Source organism: Lissotriton helveticus, chromosome 8, assembly GCF_964261635.1.
Source record: "Lissotriton helveticus chromosome 8, aLisHel1.1, whole genome shotgun sequence".
NCBI classification, from domain to species: Eukaryota; Metazoa; Chordata; class Amphibia; order Caudata; family Salamandridae; genus Lissotriton; species Lissotriton helveticus.
This window is the reverse complement of record NC_136069.1, coordinates 560,666,292-560,682,305: the sequence shown is the minus strand read 5'-3', so window position 1 is coordinate 560,682,305 and position 16,014 is coordinate 560,666,292.

Genomic DNA, 16,014 nt, shown 5'->3' with positions numbered 1-16,014 from the left:
CTCCCCGTAGGGGGGACCCGCCTCACCGGCACTACCAGGGCAGACCCCCCTCTGAATCACAGCGCTTCAATAGGAGGCCCAGAAGCAGTGGGAGGAACAGGCATGTCGCCGTCTCGTTACTGCAAGTCACTGCACAGGAACTATGCCGCACTCAGTGCAGTTCGCCGGAGGGCATAGCCAGGTCAGCAGAAAATGGTGTCTGCAGGAGCGCTGTAGCTTGACGCTCCATGTTTCAGTGGCCGCAGCAATCCCCAGCCGGAAGGTAGGCTCGTATCACCAACACACCGGGGCTGCAAACCCGCCCCCCAGCACAGGACCTAGGCCGCCGCACAGAGGCCCGAACGCCAGCCGCAATCAGAAGGGGTGGGCCCCGATTCCCGCTCACCCCCACCGGCAGGCTGCGAGACAGAAACTCAAAGGCAGCCCACTCCCCCAGGCATAAAAAGATACGCACATGGGAGCCCACCAGCCTCCAGCCCCCACCGCACAGCCAGCCGGCCGCAGGACAAGCGGCGCCACGCCCCCGCAACGATCACAGCCCGCAGCCGGCGTCCTCTACGGCCTACCTCAGACCGTGCCGCAAGGCCAGTCCGGGTCCACTACTCCATCAGCGCAGGCCCGGATCTTCACACGCCTCGTATCCACACTGAAACCGCCTCTGCTGTCAGCAATTTTCAGCGTGAGCCCTCCACAGCATGGTTTCACACATCGTCTATTAGTTTGGCCGTGCTCTGAGTCAGATAGCAAAGGATATTTGGCGAATTATAGGCTCGGCCGACGGAGCTGCTCGACAGACCGGACATCTCGCCGTGCGCCCTCTAGCGCCCCTACCATTAGTTTTTGTAATTGAAAATAAGTTTTAATTGTGTAATTATGTTTTTGCAGTTTAATTTTTGTTGTGAGTTGTGGGTATAATAGGGGTAAAGTGTGGGAAGTTAAGTAATTTTTATGAGATTTAATTTGTTTTTTAATAATTATTTTTCTTTAATTGATAATTAATTAAGTTAGTTCAGGAAGTAATTTTTTTGAAATGTATATGTGGGTTGTGAATTGTGTGGTGTTAAAGGGTAGGAAATAAAAAGAGTAAATTTAATGTTTGAATTAATGTTTTTGTTTCTAAATAATTTTTAATTAAAATAATTTATTTGTTAGGAATTTTTTTAAATATTAATATATATTTGTATTTAAATTTTTTACGTATTTATATATTTTTACATTTATTTAGTTTTTAAACACTTTTATTGTTGTTAACATTTTTTTTCTTTTTCATTTTGAACTGACTAGAGTGAGAATATTAATTGTTACTCCTCTGCAAACCAACACTTTCTCTACTGTTGCACTCACTGGAGTGGGAATAGTAATTTTTACCCCTCTGCTATCCAACACTTTCCCTACTGTTGCACTCACTGGAGTTGGAATAGTAATTTTTACCCCTCCGCTATCCAACACTATTCGTACTGTTGCACTCACTGGAGTGGGAATAGTAATTTTTAGAACTCCGCTATCAAACACTTTCCCTACTTTTACACTCACTGGAGTTGGAGCAGTAATTTCTACCCCTCCGCTATCCAACCCTTTCCCTAATGTTGAACTCACTGGAGTGGGAATAATCATTTTTACCCCTCTGCTATCCAACACTTTCCCTACTTTTGCACTTACTGGAGTGTTATGTTATGTTATAAAAAGGTTTATAGCGTGCTCGATTACTCAGGAGTATCCTGGCGTGGTAAAGTATGGAGGGGCAGAGAGCAGAAATGTAGGTAGAGGATGTAAGGGGGAATCAAATTGTTATATTAAAAAGATGGGTTATTAAGGCTTTTTTAAAGAGGGCAATATCCTGCATAGCACGAAGGTGAAGGGGAAGTGCGTTCCAAGCTCTGGCCACTGTTACAGAAATAGACTGACCACCCAGCCGAGCACGCTGGAATCAGGGAAGGACCATCCGACACTGGTTAGCCGATCTAAGGCAGCGTTTGGGGACATGCATTGAGAACCGTTTTCTCAGATACAATGGCCCTTGCTCATGTGTCGCTCTGAGAGAGAGAACCAGGGATTTAAATAAAATCCGCTGTGCCACCAGCAGCCAATGTAGACTACGCAGATGATGGCGGACGCTAGACCTCCTGGGGATGATAAAAAAGGAGTCTAGCTACTGCGTTCTGAATAACCTGAAGACGTTTAATCAGGTAGGTTGGAATACCACTAAACAGAGCATTAGCATAGTCTAACCGAGATAAAATAAGGGCATGTGACACCGTCTCTTTAGCTTCCCTCGGAAGTAAAGGGAAATGGTAATGTGTACCCCTCTACTATCCAACACTTTCCCTACTGTTGCACTCACTGGAGTTGGAATAGTAATTTTTACCCCTCCGCTATCCATCACTTTTCCTACTGTTGCACTCACTGGAGTGGGAATAGTAATTTCTACACCTCTGCTATTCAACACTTTCCCTACTGTTGCACTCACTGGAGTGGGAATAGTAATTTCTACCCCTCTGCTATCCAACAATTTCCCTATGCTCCCTGGATTGGGAAATTTAAGTTTGACAATTTTCAAATAGTTTAATGTTTTACTTTATAATAGAATGTTTTTTTTAAATTAGATTGTATGTTATTGGTACACACACATTTAAATATATTTGATATGGGAGGCAGGGCCTTCACAGTGAGGACCGCCAGGTTGTGGAACTCTTTACCCTCTCATATGTGCTTGCTTGAATCTGAACTCTTGTTTAGGAAGATCCTGAAGACCTGGCTCTTTAGCCAGGGCTAGCCTCCCTGTTGGCCCTGATCTCTCTTCTGTTTCATCTGCTCGACACCGGGACACCTCTGCATGAGATAACTGTCACGCTCTAGGAATGAAACTATTATTATTATTGTCAAAAAGATTGCTTGAATGTATTTGCAGTGTTTTAGTATTTTTCTAATATGTGACTTTTCTGTCTTATTATTTAATATTGATTGCTAAAGAGTTCTAGAAAATTGATAACTATGTGTATTGTTTATTGGTATTATTCAAAATAACTCAGTGTTGGAGAATGAAAATAAATAAAAGGGCGTAAGGCTGATTTATGGTAATTCCTCATTCTGAGACTTTCAATAATAGTGAAATACTGTTATAAAATCTGAGCATAAAAGTGAGGGGTTAGAGAAGAATCATTGCACCGAGTGACAATGGGTAGCACCCATTCAAGCAGAAGACTACTAGGGAATGGAGAAGTCGTCATTCCCTTGCTTTTGCTCATCAATCTTGGCTGCTCTTATGTGACCAGAACAGCAGGGTTTGCTATCCAGATGAACCCAAGTCTTATTGTTCAAGAAGATGTGCAGGTGTGAACCATCATTTAAATTTAAAATAAGACTTTTATTTTTTGCTCTGCTAGAATTAGATTAGTGCTTAAAAGTAGCAGAATGAGGGTAGAATTGCTGTGCAACTGTACAGAAAACATGTTTGATAGTTTCCTTTCATATACTCCCTTTGTAAATGTTGCTACGGTCATCACATTTGTCTTCATTGTAGTTACAAATAATATCCCGTTCAGTAGAGTAGAGTTTTGATTTAAAAAAATTAATCTTTAAAAAGTATTCCTCATTTTCCAGTGTTCTTTGGTGTGTTATTCCTTAATTAACAAGATTTTTGGATTCAACTAACTATTGCTGTAACCCTCATGGGACTGATCATTGCCACAAACATGTTTCAGTCAACTATTGCTAAGTGGATTGTAGGTTGGTTGCTTGCATTCAACTGTTGTTCTTTCCAGGTGGGCGAAAACAGCGATATTTTTATCGCCCTATTAGCAAGCTGTCGCTAAGAGCAGTTAGTGACAGCTTGTAGGCGATAGCTACAGGTTTGGGGTCCGCTTTGCATGTCAGTGATATTTATCGCTAATCACATGCAAAGTGGGCGTACCCAACCTGTTAGTGACTGAAAGCAGTCGCTAACACGGCTATCACCTATTAGCAAGGCAGGCGAAGCGATAAAAAAACTTGCCTGCTCAGACCACTTCTTAACCTGTATATCCAATGGGAGGTGAATATTCAGGTTAAGTCCCTTTTAGCGATGATGCCTGAATATCGCTGGATTTCCAGCTATATTCACGCATTGAGCCGCTAACGCCGGATATTTTATGACTTTGGAGATAAACGTTGCTAATAGCACGTTATCTCTGCGATAATATCCGGCGATAAAAAAAAATGCCCTAAGCACATTTAGCGATAATTATCGCTATTTTTTGCTAATATGCCCCTGAGTTCTTATAGCAAGGGGACTTGAAAACCAACTCAGTGTTCGAGAGAAATCTAGAGAACGTGTCACCTTTTTAAAACTCTCCAGAAAACATGCGTATGTAGCCAATTTCTTTGAATATTTACTTAAATCATATGGTTTGGTCCTACTTAATTTTCAGAAACTGTCTTCGTACACGAATCAAGCTCCAGCTTCCTGTCGGCTGTGAATGGTTAGGCTTTTTGACTTTGATTGCACGCTGTGTAAATGCCTGCCATTTTTTAAATCCACAAGCCGCTGGTGGCTGGATCTCATGCTTCATTTATAAGGACCATAAATGCTAGTGTCTGCACCAGGGGCCACAAAAGAACCTCGCACTACACTAACTGGTAAGATGTGAAAAACTGTCCTCCCCTACTTCAACCACATGATTATGATATGACAGTTTAATAGCGGTGACTGAATTTTCTCTAATAGCAACATGGCTGATAATGCACAATTTAATAATACACAGTTAGCACTTCTAGAGTGAATTACTAAATCCATGGTTTTCAAGAGGAAATATTATAAATTTACACTGCTGTAGTGCAATTTTGCACTAATAATTACACCAAGAAACCAGTGCAAAAAAGAAATGTAATCTGAATGATGGGCACAAAAATGAACTTTTTAAATCACTCAGGTTCAGATGTACAACCAGCCAATTAGCGAGTCGCAAATTGATTTGCTACTTGCAAAAATGGATTAGTACATGGGCCACAGGTTTTTTGCGGGCGCAAACGGGTCTGAACCCATTTGTGCATGCAAATAACCTTTAAACTTTGCAGTAGTCAATTCTTGCAGACGTGAACTGTACATGTTTTTATTATCTTTTCTTGAGCTTTATTCGTTTTGACACTGTTCTCTTTTGTTCTTAATATCTGTAACTTTGAAGAACACACAGAAGTAGCTGATAGGTAACATAATAACAAGTATAAATCTATATTTAGGTGTGTATAATATGTTTAATTGATATATCTCACCATTTGCGCTGCTGATTGAATAAATACACAGATGTGGGAGAATAGGAATATAATTTCTTGCTTTGAAATGAAATAATTTTTTTTCGTCTTTGAAAGTATTATGAAAAATGTGGTCAATACTGAAAAACACGTTAAGGAATTCCCACCTCGCCCTTTCAGCTGAAGTATATAACTTCATTTCCACAGTTATATCGTGCCATGCTTTAGAAAATGCATTTAACCTTCATGGTTCAGGCTATATCCGTGAACTTGCTCGTTTGCACAGGAGGGAGTATTGCATCAAAACAAATGTACAAAAAATCAAACCCACCATTAGCCTAGGACAAGATAAATGACGCGGCAGCGCACTTGGCCTCGCGGGATGCACTTCAGTGTGCTGTATTACCACGATGGGATATGCTATTGTTACCCAGGGAGCCATACATTTAAGGGAATACAACATGTAGCAATACTCTATGCGAAACCCATGGATCTCATCTCAGGAATGACGAGGGCCTACACACGCGCCTGCGTTGGATTGATTGAGTTTTCACATCAAGTAAGGCCACAGCATCACAAACACAGAGGGGCATATTAGCAAGAACCCCGTTAAAATTATCGCCGTTTTAGCGGCAGTTTCCATCCGCTAAAGCGGCGATAACTTTAACGATGTTCTTGCTAATATGCCCCACAGAGCCTTAGATGGGTGCGATTGACACGCATTTCTGCACTTTTTTATTAATTTTTAATAGAGTTGATGATGTCACCACGCTGCAGTACTCCTAAACAATTAGAAGCATCATTCCGTGTTATAGAAATAACAGTTGCTGTAGTTACACATGCCATTTTGCTAAGACCCGGAAAACATCTTACATGAAATATAAAGTGAGACCTAATGCACAGATCAATTGCAATCAAATATTGTGAATAATCAAATATGCATGAGAATGAATTTTAAAAAAAAGGAGTACAACGAAACGGATATAATTTTTAAAGTGTTAATGTCAAACTTGTGTATGTTGTTGAAGATCCTGCACCAGCTTTATGACTTCATGCCTCTTTAAATAGAAGATGCAACGTTCACCATTCTAGTTCGGGCAGTTTAGGCACTGAGGAATGGTGATATTGTTATGAGAAAGTCAAGCATTCATTACTATTAGGTCTGGCTTGACACCACTACCACACGCTCAACTCTGTCATTTACTGAAACACATCAATTTGATGATTTTCTTCTGAAAAATTGCAGTTAGGTGTATCGGTCATTTAAAACATGTTCGCTTGTCCCATTCGAAACAAAAATGTCACCTAATCATTAATTAGTTTCAGGTTTCACTACTGCATTGCCTTCCCATAAACAACAAATGTGTGCATTCTCAAAGAGTCTCGTTCCTCTAGAATTGTAAAACACAACTCATTTCCAACACCAGGGTTGCAGAGCCCATATGCAACCATTCATTAAATTAATACACTAGTCTTTAGTTAAAGAAAGGTGCCACTTTTCTAGAATGTATCCTCAAATCTCTTGACAACAAGGTCCCCAAACACATCCCAAATCGCATTGCTCCTCTGCATCTCTCATGATCACCATATTCAATGAATATCAACTTGCCCATATCTCGATTCAGACCCTAATTTATGAGCGGTAGATCCTCCATTTGAGGATCCGACGCTTTCAAAGCAATCATCCTGCAATTGAATAGCAGTTCAGATCTCTGAAACTTACAAAGGCCTATTATCGAACACAGACATACTGTTGATACATATTTACATTAGATGAATGTACAAACGAAAAACATAAATACATTGGAAGAGTTTATTTAAGGCACCATTAGCTCACCTCAGGGGCATTGCAGTTGATGTTTTAGTTTTGGTTTGAATGGCTGTTGTTTGTGTCATGAAGAACAAACTTAATCATTGCTTCTGAATTTCAATGGCTTTTAAGTTATGTGTCGTAAATGTAACTTGACTTTACACATACAAATACACACATATGTGCATACACACACCTCTGGAACCAGTGAAATTTGCAAGGAGCACAAAGCATATCTCACACAAAAGCCATAAAACTGTAACTTGCATGCCTCATGCGTTGCATTTCACCTACGAGGTGGTGGTTGGCTGTGGGTTATGTGTCCAGGCCCTGTACCTAACACTCCCTTGGCAGCCAACCCCACCACACAAAAGGCCCACAGGCCGTATGAAGTGGCCTGCCCCTATCCTAAACTCTCCACAGGGGATTAACACTCACACTGCATGGCCATTGTCAATCTGCCAAGAGGCTTCACGCAGGGCCTAACCCCAAGCCAGACCTTGTGCCCAGCATTTCACTAGCCCCCAGTTGCGCAGAGCCAAAGTCCATTTGCTGTGGGGGGTTGGCTATAGGAAATGGCCTCTGGCCAGCCCATGTGCCCCTAACTCTCTGAGGGTGTGCAACACCCAGAGGCTACTCATAGACGGTGTTCGCCAGAGGACTTTCACGCAACACAGCACATGTGGCTAACTTAAGCTATGCACAGCTTTATGCTACATGCCTGGAGGTTTGCAACAGGTGTTGCACTCTAGCCCGGCACTGTACCTCTCCACTGCAGTCAATGAACACCCAATACTTACACCCTTCAGATTTGTGCAATGGTTTTGACTGCAGGGCCTTGCCACCAGCCAGCCACTGTATCCAATTCTCCACGGGTGATCAACATACACAGCACATGACGTCTGCCCTGGCACAGCCCCAGGAACAATCTTCCTGCTGGCAGCCAAATCTCACTGTGCAAGGCCTTTGGCAATATGAAGTGTGCTTTGATTGCAGGCCTGTCTTTCTGGGAAGGCCAGACTCCAGTCCTCCCTGTCAGACCAGAGCCTTGCACTGTGAGTTTGTTGTAGGGTCTGGACTGGTTATTTGCAGACAACCCTACTGCACATGCAACAAGAGTCCTGTGCACACGTTAAGGTAGGTATATACAAATGTCATAAAAGGTGAGGAACAGTTCGTAGTCAATGAAAAAAGGTAGACACAATTGAATTTTTTTGTCAAAATTGAAATGTATTGGACCTTCCTTTCTGGAAGGGTGCCATAAAAAAAAACAACCAGCCGACACATGTTTCGTCAAGCGGGCAGTGAACCCGTGACTCTTCAGGGCTGTATTATGTCAATGGGAGCTGGAGGCTTCGAGGAAGACACTGCCCGTCTCTCCTTCTCCTCAACTACAGATCGCTGGTTGGATGGATGTACCCGCCCGTCCCCCTGTACTATTACCGTTTTACCTGCACTGGTACTTCACCCTAACCCATTAACGCCGGGTCGGAATTATCACCAGCAACACGAAACTATACCCAATGACATAATACAGCCCTGAAGAGTCACAGGTTCACTGCCCGCTTGACGAAACACGTGTGGGCTGGTTGTTTTCTTTGATGTCACCCTCCCAGAAAGGAAGGTCCAATACATTTCAATTTTGAAAAAACCATTCAATTGTGTCTACCTTGTTTCATTGACTACGAACTGTTCTTCACCTTTTATGACATTTGTATATACCTACCTTAACGTGTGCACAGGACTCTTGGTGTATTCACCGGGTGGGCCCTTGCCACTCCCTGCAGAGGTTTTCGGGTCTTCTCTGACCTTGTATCACTGTCTCATTATTGTTGCTTTTCACTAAATTCCTACCGTTACCAGCCAAGGCGCCATCCTCCTGTATATGTGAAAACCCGACACAGAACCCTTAGAACCCTACTGCACATTGCCTTCAGCCTTGTCCAGGATCTGCATCCAATACTATGCAGGTGACCGACCAATGCTGCTGACAAAATTTGGATGTACACAGTGGGGTTTTCTATAGCGTCTAGCCTCAAACAGGCCCTGTAACCAAGCTCTTGCTGTGCACAGCTGATCAGTTTGTGCTACTGGTGGTGGCCACCTGTGGAGCCTAAGGTGTAAGGCTTGCTGGATACCAGGCTCTGCGGCCATAGCCACATAAGACCATGGGTCTAGGCCTATGTGCTAAGGAGGTTGAGAGTCCGTAGAGATTTGAGCGCAGGACCTGGACTGTTGCTTTCTAGAGGTTGGATTTGTCAACTTCGTGAAAAAACATTCTTGATGTAAAAAATGTCAGAATTATTTCTACAAAAAAATATTCTTCCGAACCAATTTCTTCAGACTGGTTTTGCGTTGCCAAAACATACAGCTTGGTTTTATAATACAAGCTCTGGTATAAATAGGCAGGGGACAAGGAGACTTGTACTTTCTGTGAAAGAAGATAAAACACAATATGCACAAGAATCCATGTGGCCGGCCGATTGTGCTGAGGTGCCATCACTACTAGGATGTGGAGCTTTTAATTATTGAGTGCAGTTGGCGTTATAAAAGTACATTTCCGATGGAGCCCAAAGGTGTATTCAAGATGTGAAGAACCTGCAAGCAGAGGGGGCAGAGTCTATGCTGCACAGGAGTGACCAGGAGGCACTGAAGACGAATGCCCACTGATGTCGGGTGTTGCAGGAGAGCTGACGGTGACCTTGAAACTGCAGCTTTGTGGAAGATGCTGTGGAAGACTAGGAGCCAGGCACAAGCTGACCCATGTCGGATGTCGAGAGTTGAGGGGTCGGTGTCTGGTGGGAGCACCAACAAACCTTGGCCACTGCCACAAACGAAGGAATAAAAGATGGTGCAATGACAGGACCAGCAAGGTCCAGGAGACTAACCAGAAGCTGGGGAGTCAGAGCAGGCCCAGAGCAAATAGGGGAGCCCAAAAGAATTAAAAGGTGACCCTTGACAGGAGAAAAACAAGTAATATGCTGTTCCTAATGATAACAACTGAGTCAGTTGAAGGGATCTGGAAGTGCTCAACTGTGAATAGTTCTGAGGTGGAAATCCATAATATTGAAATATAGGGCCCTCACACACCCGGGTGGGTGTCATGCTTCATCATCAGGCTGCTTCTCATCAGGTCAGCGCTGCAATAACTGACGGGCACCCAATGAGGGGCACTTTGCCGGAGATCTTTTTTCCAATCGCCATTTGGTGCCGTGGGGGTGAGGGACCTAAGTGAGTGAAGATGTCGAAAAATGCTTTGATAAGTGAATTAAAACAGGATTGGGAGCACTGAAATTAACAATTTTAATAAGTGAGTCTCCTACCCTGAGTAAAAACAAAACAAAAGGCGCAAGGCTGGGATTTATGTCTCAGTTGGGTCGCTTTTTTGTGTTTAAGGTCAACATGTTTCTCGCCTACTCCTTAATCTAGGGGCGATTTGTCAGGACCTAAAATCTAAATGTCATCTATCTTCACCTAGGGTAGTGATGTGGTCAAAGAATCACACTACTAACCACCCTTACTACTATTTGTGTAATATACCGGGTGGTACTGGTACTACCTGATAATGCAGGATCTAGCTGTTTAGAAAGAAATTGACACGTATGTTAATTTGTATACAGCATCCAGTCTAGGTGTATTAACTCTCCTGTCTCTTGTGCAGCTGACTCATAACACATACGTGCTAAATAAAAACAAGCAAAGGTGCGGCGCCACCTAGTGTGATGCTCACAAGTGATACCTCGTGAATGTAGACACTCCTTGTGAAAAACATGATAAAAACAAAGTTGCAGAAAAGATACATCACTCACCCTATCTGGGTTGGTAAAACATCCCCAATGCCTGTCAAGTGTTACATGAGGACCTTCCTCATGTGCTAAGGACCATTTGGAAGGGGAAGAAGAGCGATGTTATTCATGTTAAAAATCTCTACTCAAGCATGGTCCATGTCAATGAGATTAATGTATGTTGTCAAGCAATGATACCACAATTATAAAAAGTGTTCTATCTTATTTGGAATACTTAATCTTTAGCTAGACAATATCAGATGTTAGGCAATACCCTTTTATTTAGGTGCCATGTGTTTGATTGCAAAATAAAGATATGGTACTCATTACTTCTGTACTAAGTGAGCACATCACATTTCACACTATGTTTACTGCAAGCTCAATCCAGAATCATGCTATGTGCTTATAGTTCAGGTATAGAGGTGGTTCAAAGTATATTCGCCAATTTATCCCTCAAAATATTTCATTTTTTAACAATAAATAACAAAGGTACTGTCGGGGTCAGTCTCATTCGGTGTTGGCTTCCTCTTCCAATTAATTAATTTATGGCTCCAAAGACAGGGGTTCACATTCCTTACCAAAAAAGGATCACCACAAAAATTGTATTGCATTTATTGAACTGCTTAAAAGTCTATAAAAGACGTATTGTAAATTGAGATTGTTTGCGGACCATATGCCTGTGACTGTGCTCCGGGCCGCATTGTTTAATTAAACAAACTGTTTCTGTTTTGCCAAACACCTCTTGTCTCTCGTTTTTTCAAGGTATTTCATGTTCAAGCAACATTTACATGGTATTTCTTTAGTGCAAACCTTGCCAAAGGGCAGCGTAGTCGAGGGTAGTCATTGATGTCATACAGCAGAAGATCTCAAAGAGCAAAATTAATGGCAAATAGGAAGAAATCATACAGTTATGCCATACATTGTAATCAGAAATTTCTAACACATATCTGTAAAACAGAAATGCACTATTTAATATGAATCAACAAATGGCAGGGTACACATATAACACATTCCAATTCAGCTATAAATATAAGTTTTTTTAATTTCGAGTACTCAATACAATCTACTCTATTTACTGCGCTTGTGAGTGAGTTGTATAACGTGAATCAGGCTACCACTTCAATTTAAATGGTGAATATGTACCTATTCAGTGTGCGTTTTTACCTTCAAGTTGAATGGAGTGCTTTTCCCCACTAAATCTAAAGCAATGGTTTCAGCCAAAATAAATGTTAGATAAGCACTTCTCAAAAAAGTGACGTAGTACATTTCTAATGATGCATTAGTCATGATTTAACGCAATGGATTTTTCGTAGCTTTGTAACATACAGCCTGATTCATCAAGCTGATTTGCGCTCGCAAAGGGCCAGATTCTGAGAATCTGGCCCTTTGCGAGTGCGATTTTTGCATTTGGGATTCATCATCCCAAATGCAAAAATCTCTATTACCGAAATCGCATATTTGCGAGGAATTGGATTTAAGGAATCTCTAATAGAGATTCCTTAAATGCAATTCATCAACCAATTAGAAATTGCGAAATAGCAATATTTGGTCGCAATTTACCACCAAGTCTGACTTGGTGGTAAATTGCGAAAATAGTGTAAAAAGCACTTTAATGCATTTTTTTTTTGCATGTTACACACACACATGTCCTTTGGACATGTGTGTGCGCAACACCTGTTCAAATGTGCATTTAAGGGGTGCTACAGGGTGTCCTTTGGACACCCCTGGCACCCTTTAAATCGCTATCTTATTTGCGAGTACCAAATTGCTACTCGCAAATAAGGAATACTCCCCATTCATTCCTATGGGCCTTTTGGGCCATAGGAATGAATGGGGAGTTATTCCTTATTTGCGAGTAGCAATTTGCTACTCGCAAATAAAGAATGTGTAGGAATCGCTATTTATTTAGCAATTCCTACATGAATACCGTTTTGCGTGTCCTTAATAGCGATTCGCTATGAACCGCTATTAGGGCCACGCAAAACGTCCCGTTGATGAATCAGGTTGATACAGCCTGATTCATCAAGCCGAAATCGGTTCGCAAAGGGCCAGATTCTGAGAATCTGGCCCTTTGCGAGCGCTATTTTTGCATTTGGGATTCATCATCCCAAATGCAAAAATCGGTAATAGCGATTTCGCTATTTTGCGAGGATTTACATTTAAGGAATCCCTATTTGAGATTCCTTAAATGCAATTCATCATCCATTTAAAAATTGCGAATTCGCAATTTCGGCCCGCTATTTACCGCGAGGTCAAACCTCGTGGTAAATAGCGAAAACTTAGAAAAATGCTTTTAAAAGCATTTTTCGAAGTTGCATGTTGCACACACACATGTCCTTTGGACATGTGTGTGCGCAACACCTGTTTCAATTTGCATTTAAGGGGTGCTACAGGGTGTCCTTTGGACACCCCTGGCACCCTTTAAATCGCTATCTTATTTGCGATTAGCTAATTGCTAATCGCAAATAAGGAATACTCCCCAATCATTCCTATGGGCCTTTTGGCCCATAGGAATGTATGGGGAGTTATTCCTTATTTGCGATTAGCAATTTGCTACTCGCAAATAAGGAATGTGTAGGAATCGCTATTTATTTAGCAATTCCTACATGAATCCCGTTTTGCAAGTCCTTAATAGCGATTCGTTATGAATCGCTATTAGGGGCTCGCAAAACGGGAGATTGATGAATCAGGCTGATAGTGTTTAGGGACAATCCCAGAATATGAACGCTAGTAGTTGTGTGTCCTTGATTGTTTCATGCGTCACTTGGGGATTAAGAAAAATGTAATTCAGGCATTATTTAGGGGATAGTCTGTTTAGGTGATCCTCACTGAATTAGAGAATTTTGATATTTAATAGAGAACTAAGTTGTTTGATGGTTTTAGAATTGTTCTTCAAAAGTTTTCTTCCACGTCACATACACATCTAGGATTAGAGGAGTGACCAAGCTCTCTCTTATGGAAGATTGCAAAAGATGGTGGCTGCGTTACCAGAGGCATTGTTGGTCATCTGCTCCTGGGTGAGTGCCTCTGCTTCTGAAAACCTCTATCTGTCTTTTACTCGGTTTCTGCTGCCGTTTGGGTGACATTAATTAAAGTGTGAAATGTCAAACGCTAGCAAGAAAAATGAGATTCCTCTGGGTGTTGATTCAAGTGCATCAGTCTGCAAGATACAATCCAGCAGACCTTTACCGGAGGAAAAATCTATGAATAATATTGGTGTTGGGAAAAGTGCAGTGTTTTCCACAGCTGTGCACCAAACGTGGAAAATGTGCAGAACTGTCAGGTACGTAAAAACAATAAATGTGGCTTGTTGAAAAATGAGAGTAGGAGTAATAAACACAGATATTTATAAGATTCATTGTTATATAAAGAGTAATATTCGAATTTTGAAGCTGACAATATTGAATTGAAAATTGTTATCATCCTGTCTGTTTTAATTGTAGCGTTTTCAATTCCACGGGGCTACTCTGCCATGTGTCTTATCTTTACCATGCTGACATTGGCATTATCTGAGGTCAAAAGGGTAAGGTATAGGTAGAAGGGACTACAGAGTAGGTGCCTGTTAACGTCTGCGCCAACACTTATTATCTTACATTGGTACAATGGAGAGACCTGACAGGGCCATTTCAGCTGTGTTCATACAGATCATATATAAGGATGTACAAAACAGGACTAGAAATATAGGAGTATACACTTTGTTCATATATGTATTTATTTATCTATTTAGCCTCTACAATATTTTCGTTGGAATCATTTTACATTGGAATAAAATGGTACATAGATCAAAGAGAGATGTTCATAATATATCCAACTAGAAACAGTAATGTTGTAGATTCATTGCAGCAGTTGTGTTGGTATCAGTGGTGAAGGCAAACACACAACAATATTTATTTGTTTTACGGGATATGCTGGCGTGATAAATCAATATTAATAACAGTGTGGGGAGTGAGATTGTAATTTCTCATGAGTCTCTCTACATGCGGTATATTATGACGATTTTTCGAGCTACTGCAAACATGGGTTTGCTGGAATGCCTGGGGGTAATGGGTTCTGTTGAAGAGCGCACGGAAGGTAAACAGACCAGAACTTGTAGTCAGCCCACGGCAGGTTGGGTGTGATTGGGTGGTCGTAGTCAGGTGATCTTCAGTTCAGAGCTTCGACTACAAATGTTTGCAGTGTGTATATGGCCCTGTTTCTAGCAGACAGACAGCTTGATGGCGATAGGAGGTGGTGGAAGTATGACTAGCGAGATTATAGTGGTGGAAATTGGGCACTTTTGATGCGGGGCATATGAATATCGGGAGAGAATCATTAGTGGACTATTCACTGGACAGATATCCATGTGTGGTCTTTCCAGTCACCTTTCCTATCTAACATGTATATATGTCTCTAGCTTGAATCTCAAATTGCATAATGTCTGGAATTAATCCACAAGTGGATTTTAACCTTTTCACTGCGGCGGCTATTCCGCCGCAGTGCTAAGGGGCGGGGGGGCCGTGCGGTGCTCCCGCGCTTGTGACGGAACCGCTCCGTCACGGCCCTCGGGTGACCTGTGCTTGTGATGGAATGGTTCCGTCACGGTCCGTCCGCTCAATAGAACGCTCAGCGCAGGCGCGGAATTCGCGCCGCGCAGGCGCGGCGAGCGGGCCGTGACGGAACCGTTCCGTCACCAGCACAGCCCACCCGAGGGGCGTGACGGACCGGTTCCGTCACAAGCGTGGGAGGGGTTAATAAGCAACAGATTTTGTGGTGCTGTTAGAATCAACCCATGTTAAAACAAGCAGCACCTTTTTACATGTTTTGTTTCCCTATGTAGCCATTTGACTGTCTGTGCTACTATATATTTTTTTTTTATCGGAAAATTCTAGCATGTCATGTAACAAAGTACCTTATTTTATTAGATTCGTAAACAGGTATCTTTGCAAAGGAAAATAACTGTGCTTGATAAAAATAGCGTTAGAATCTTGACCCTAACAGAAAAAAACATAAAAGTAATGGTGTTGGGACAGGAAAAAACGTACCTTAAGTGGTTCCTGAATGAAAAATGCCTACTATGTTGGAATTCTGATGACACTCGCTTACTGGGAATTTTTATTTTGTAACAGACGGCTAAAATCAAGGTAGTTGTGGATGAATTAACTTTATTAAGTAGCATATCTTGTCGATCGAATATAAAGCCAGTGCTAGATGCCT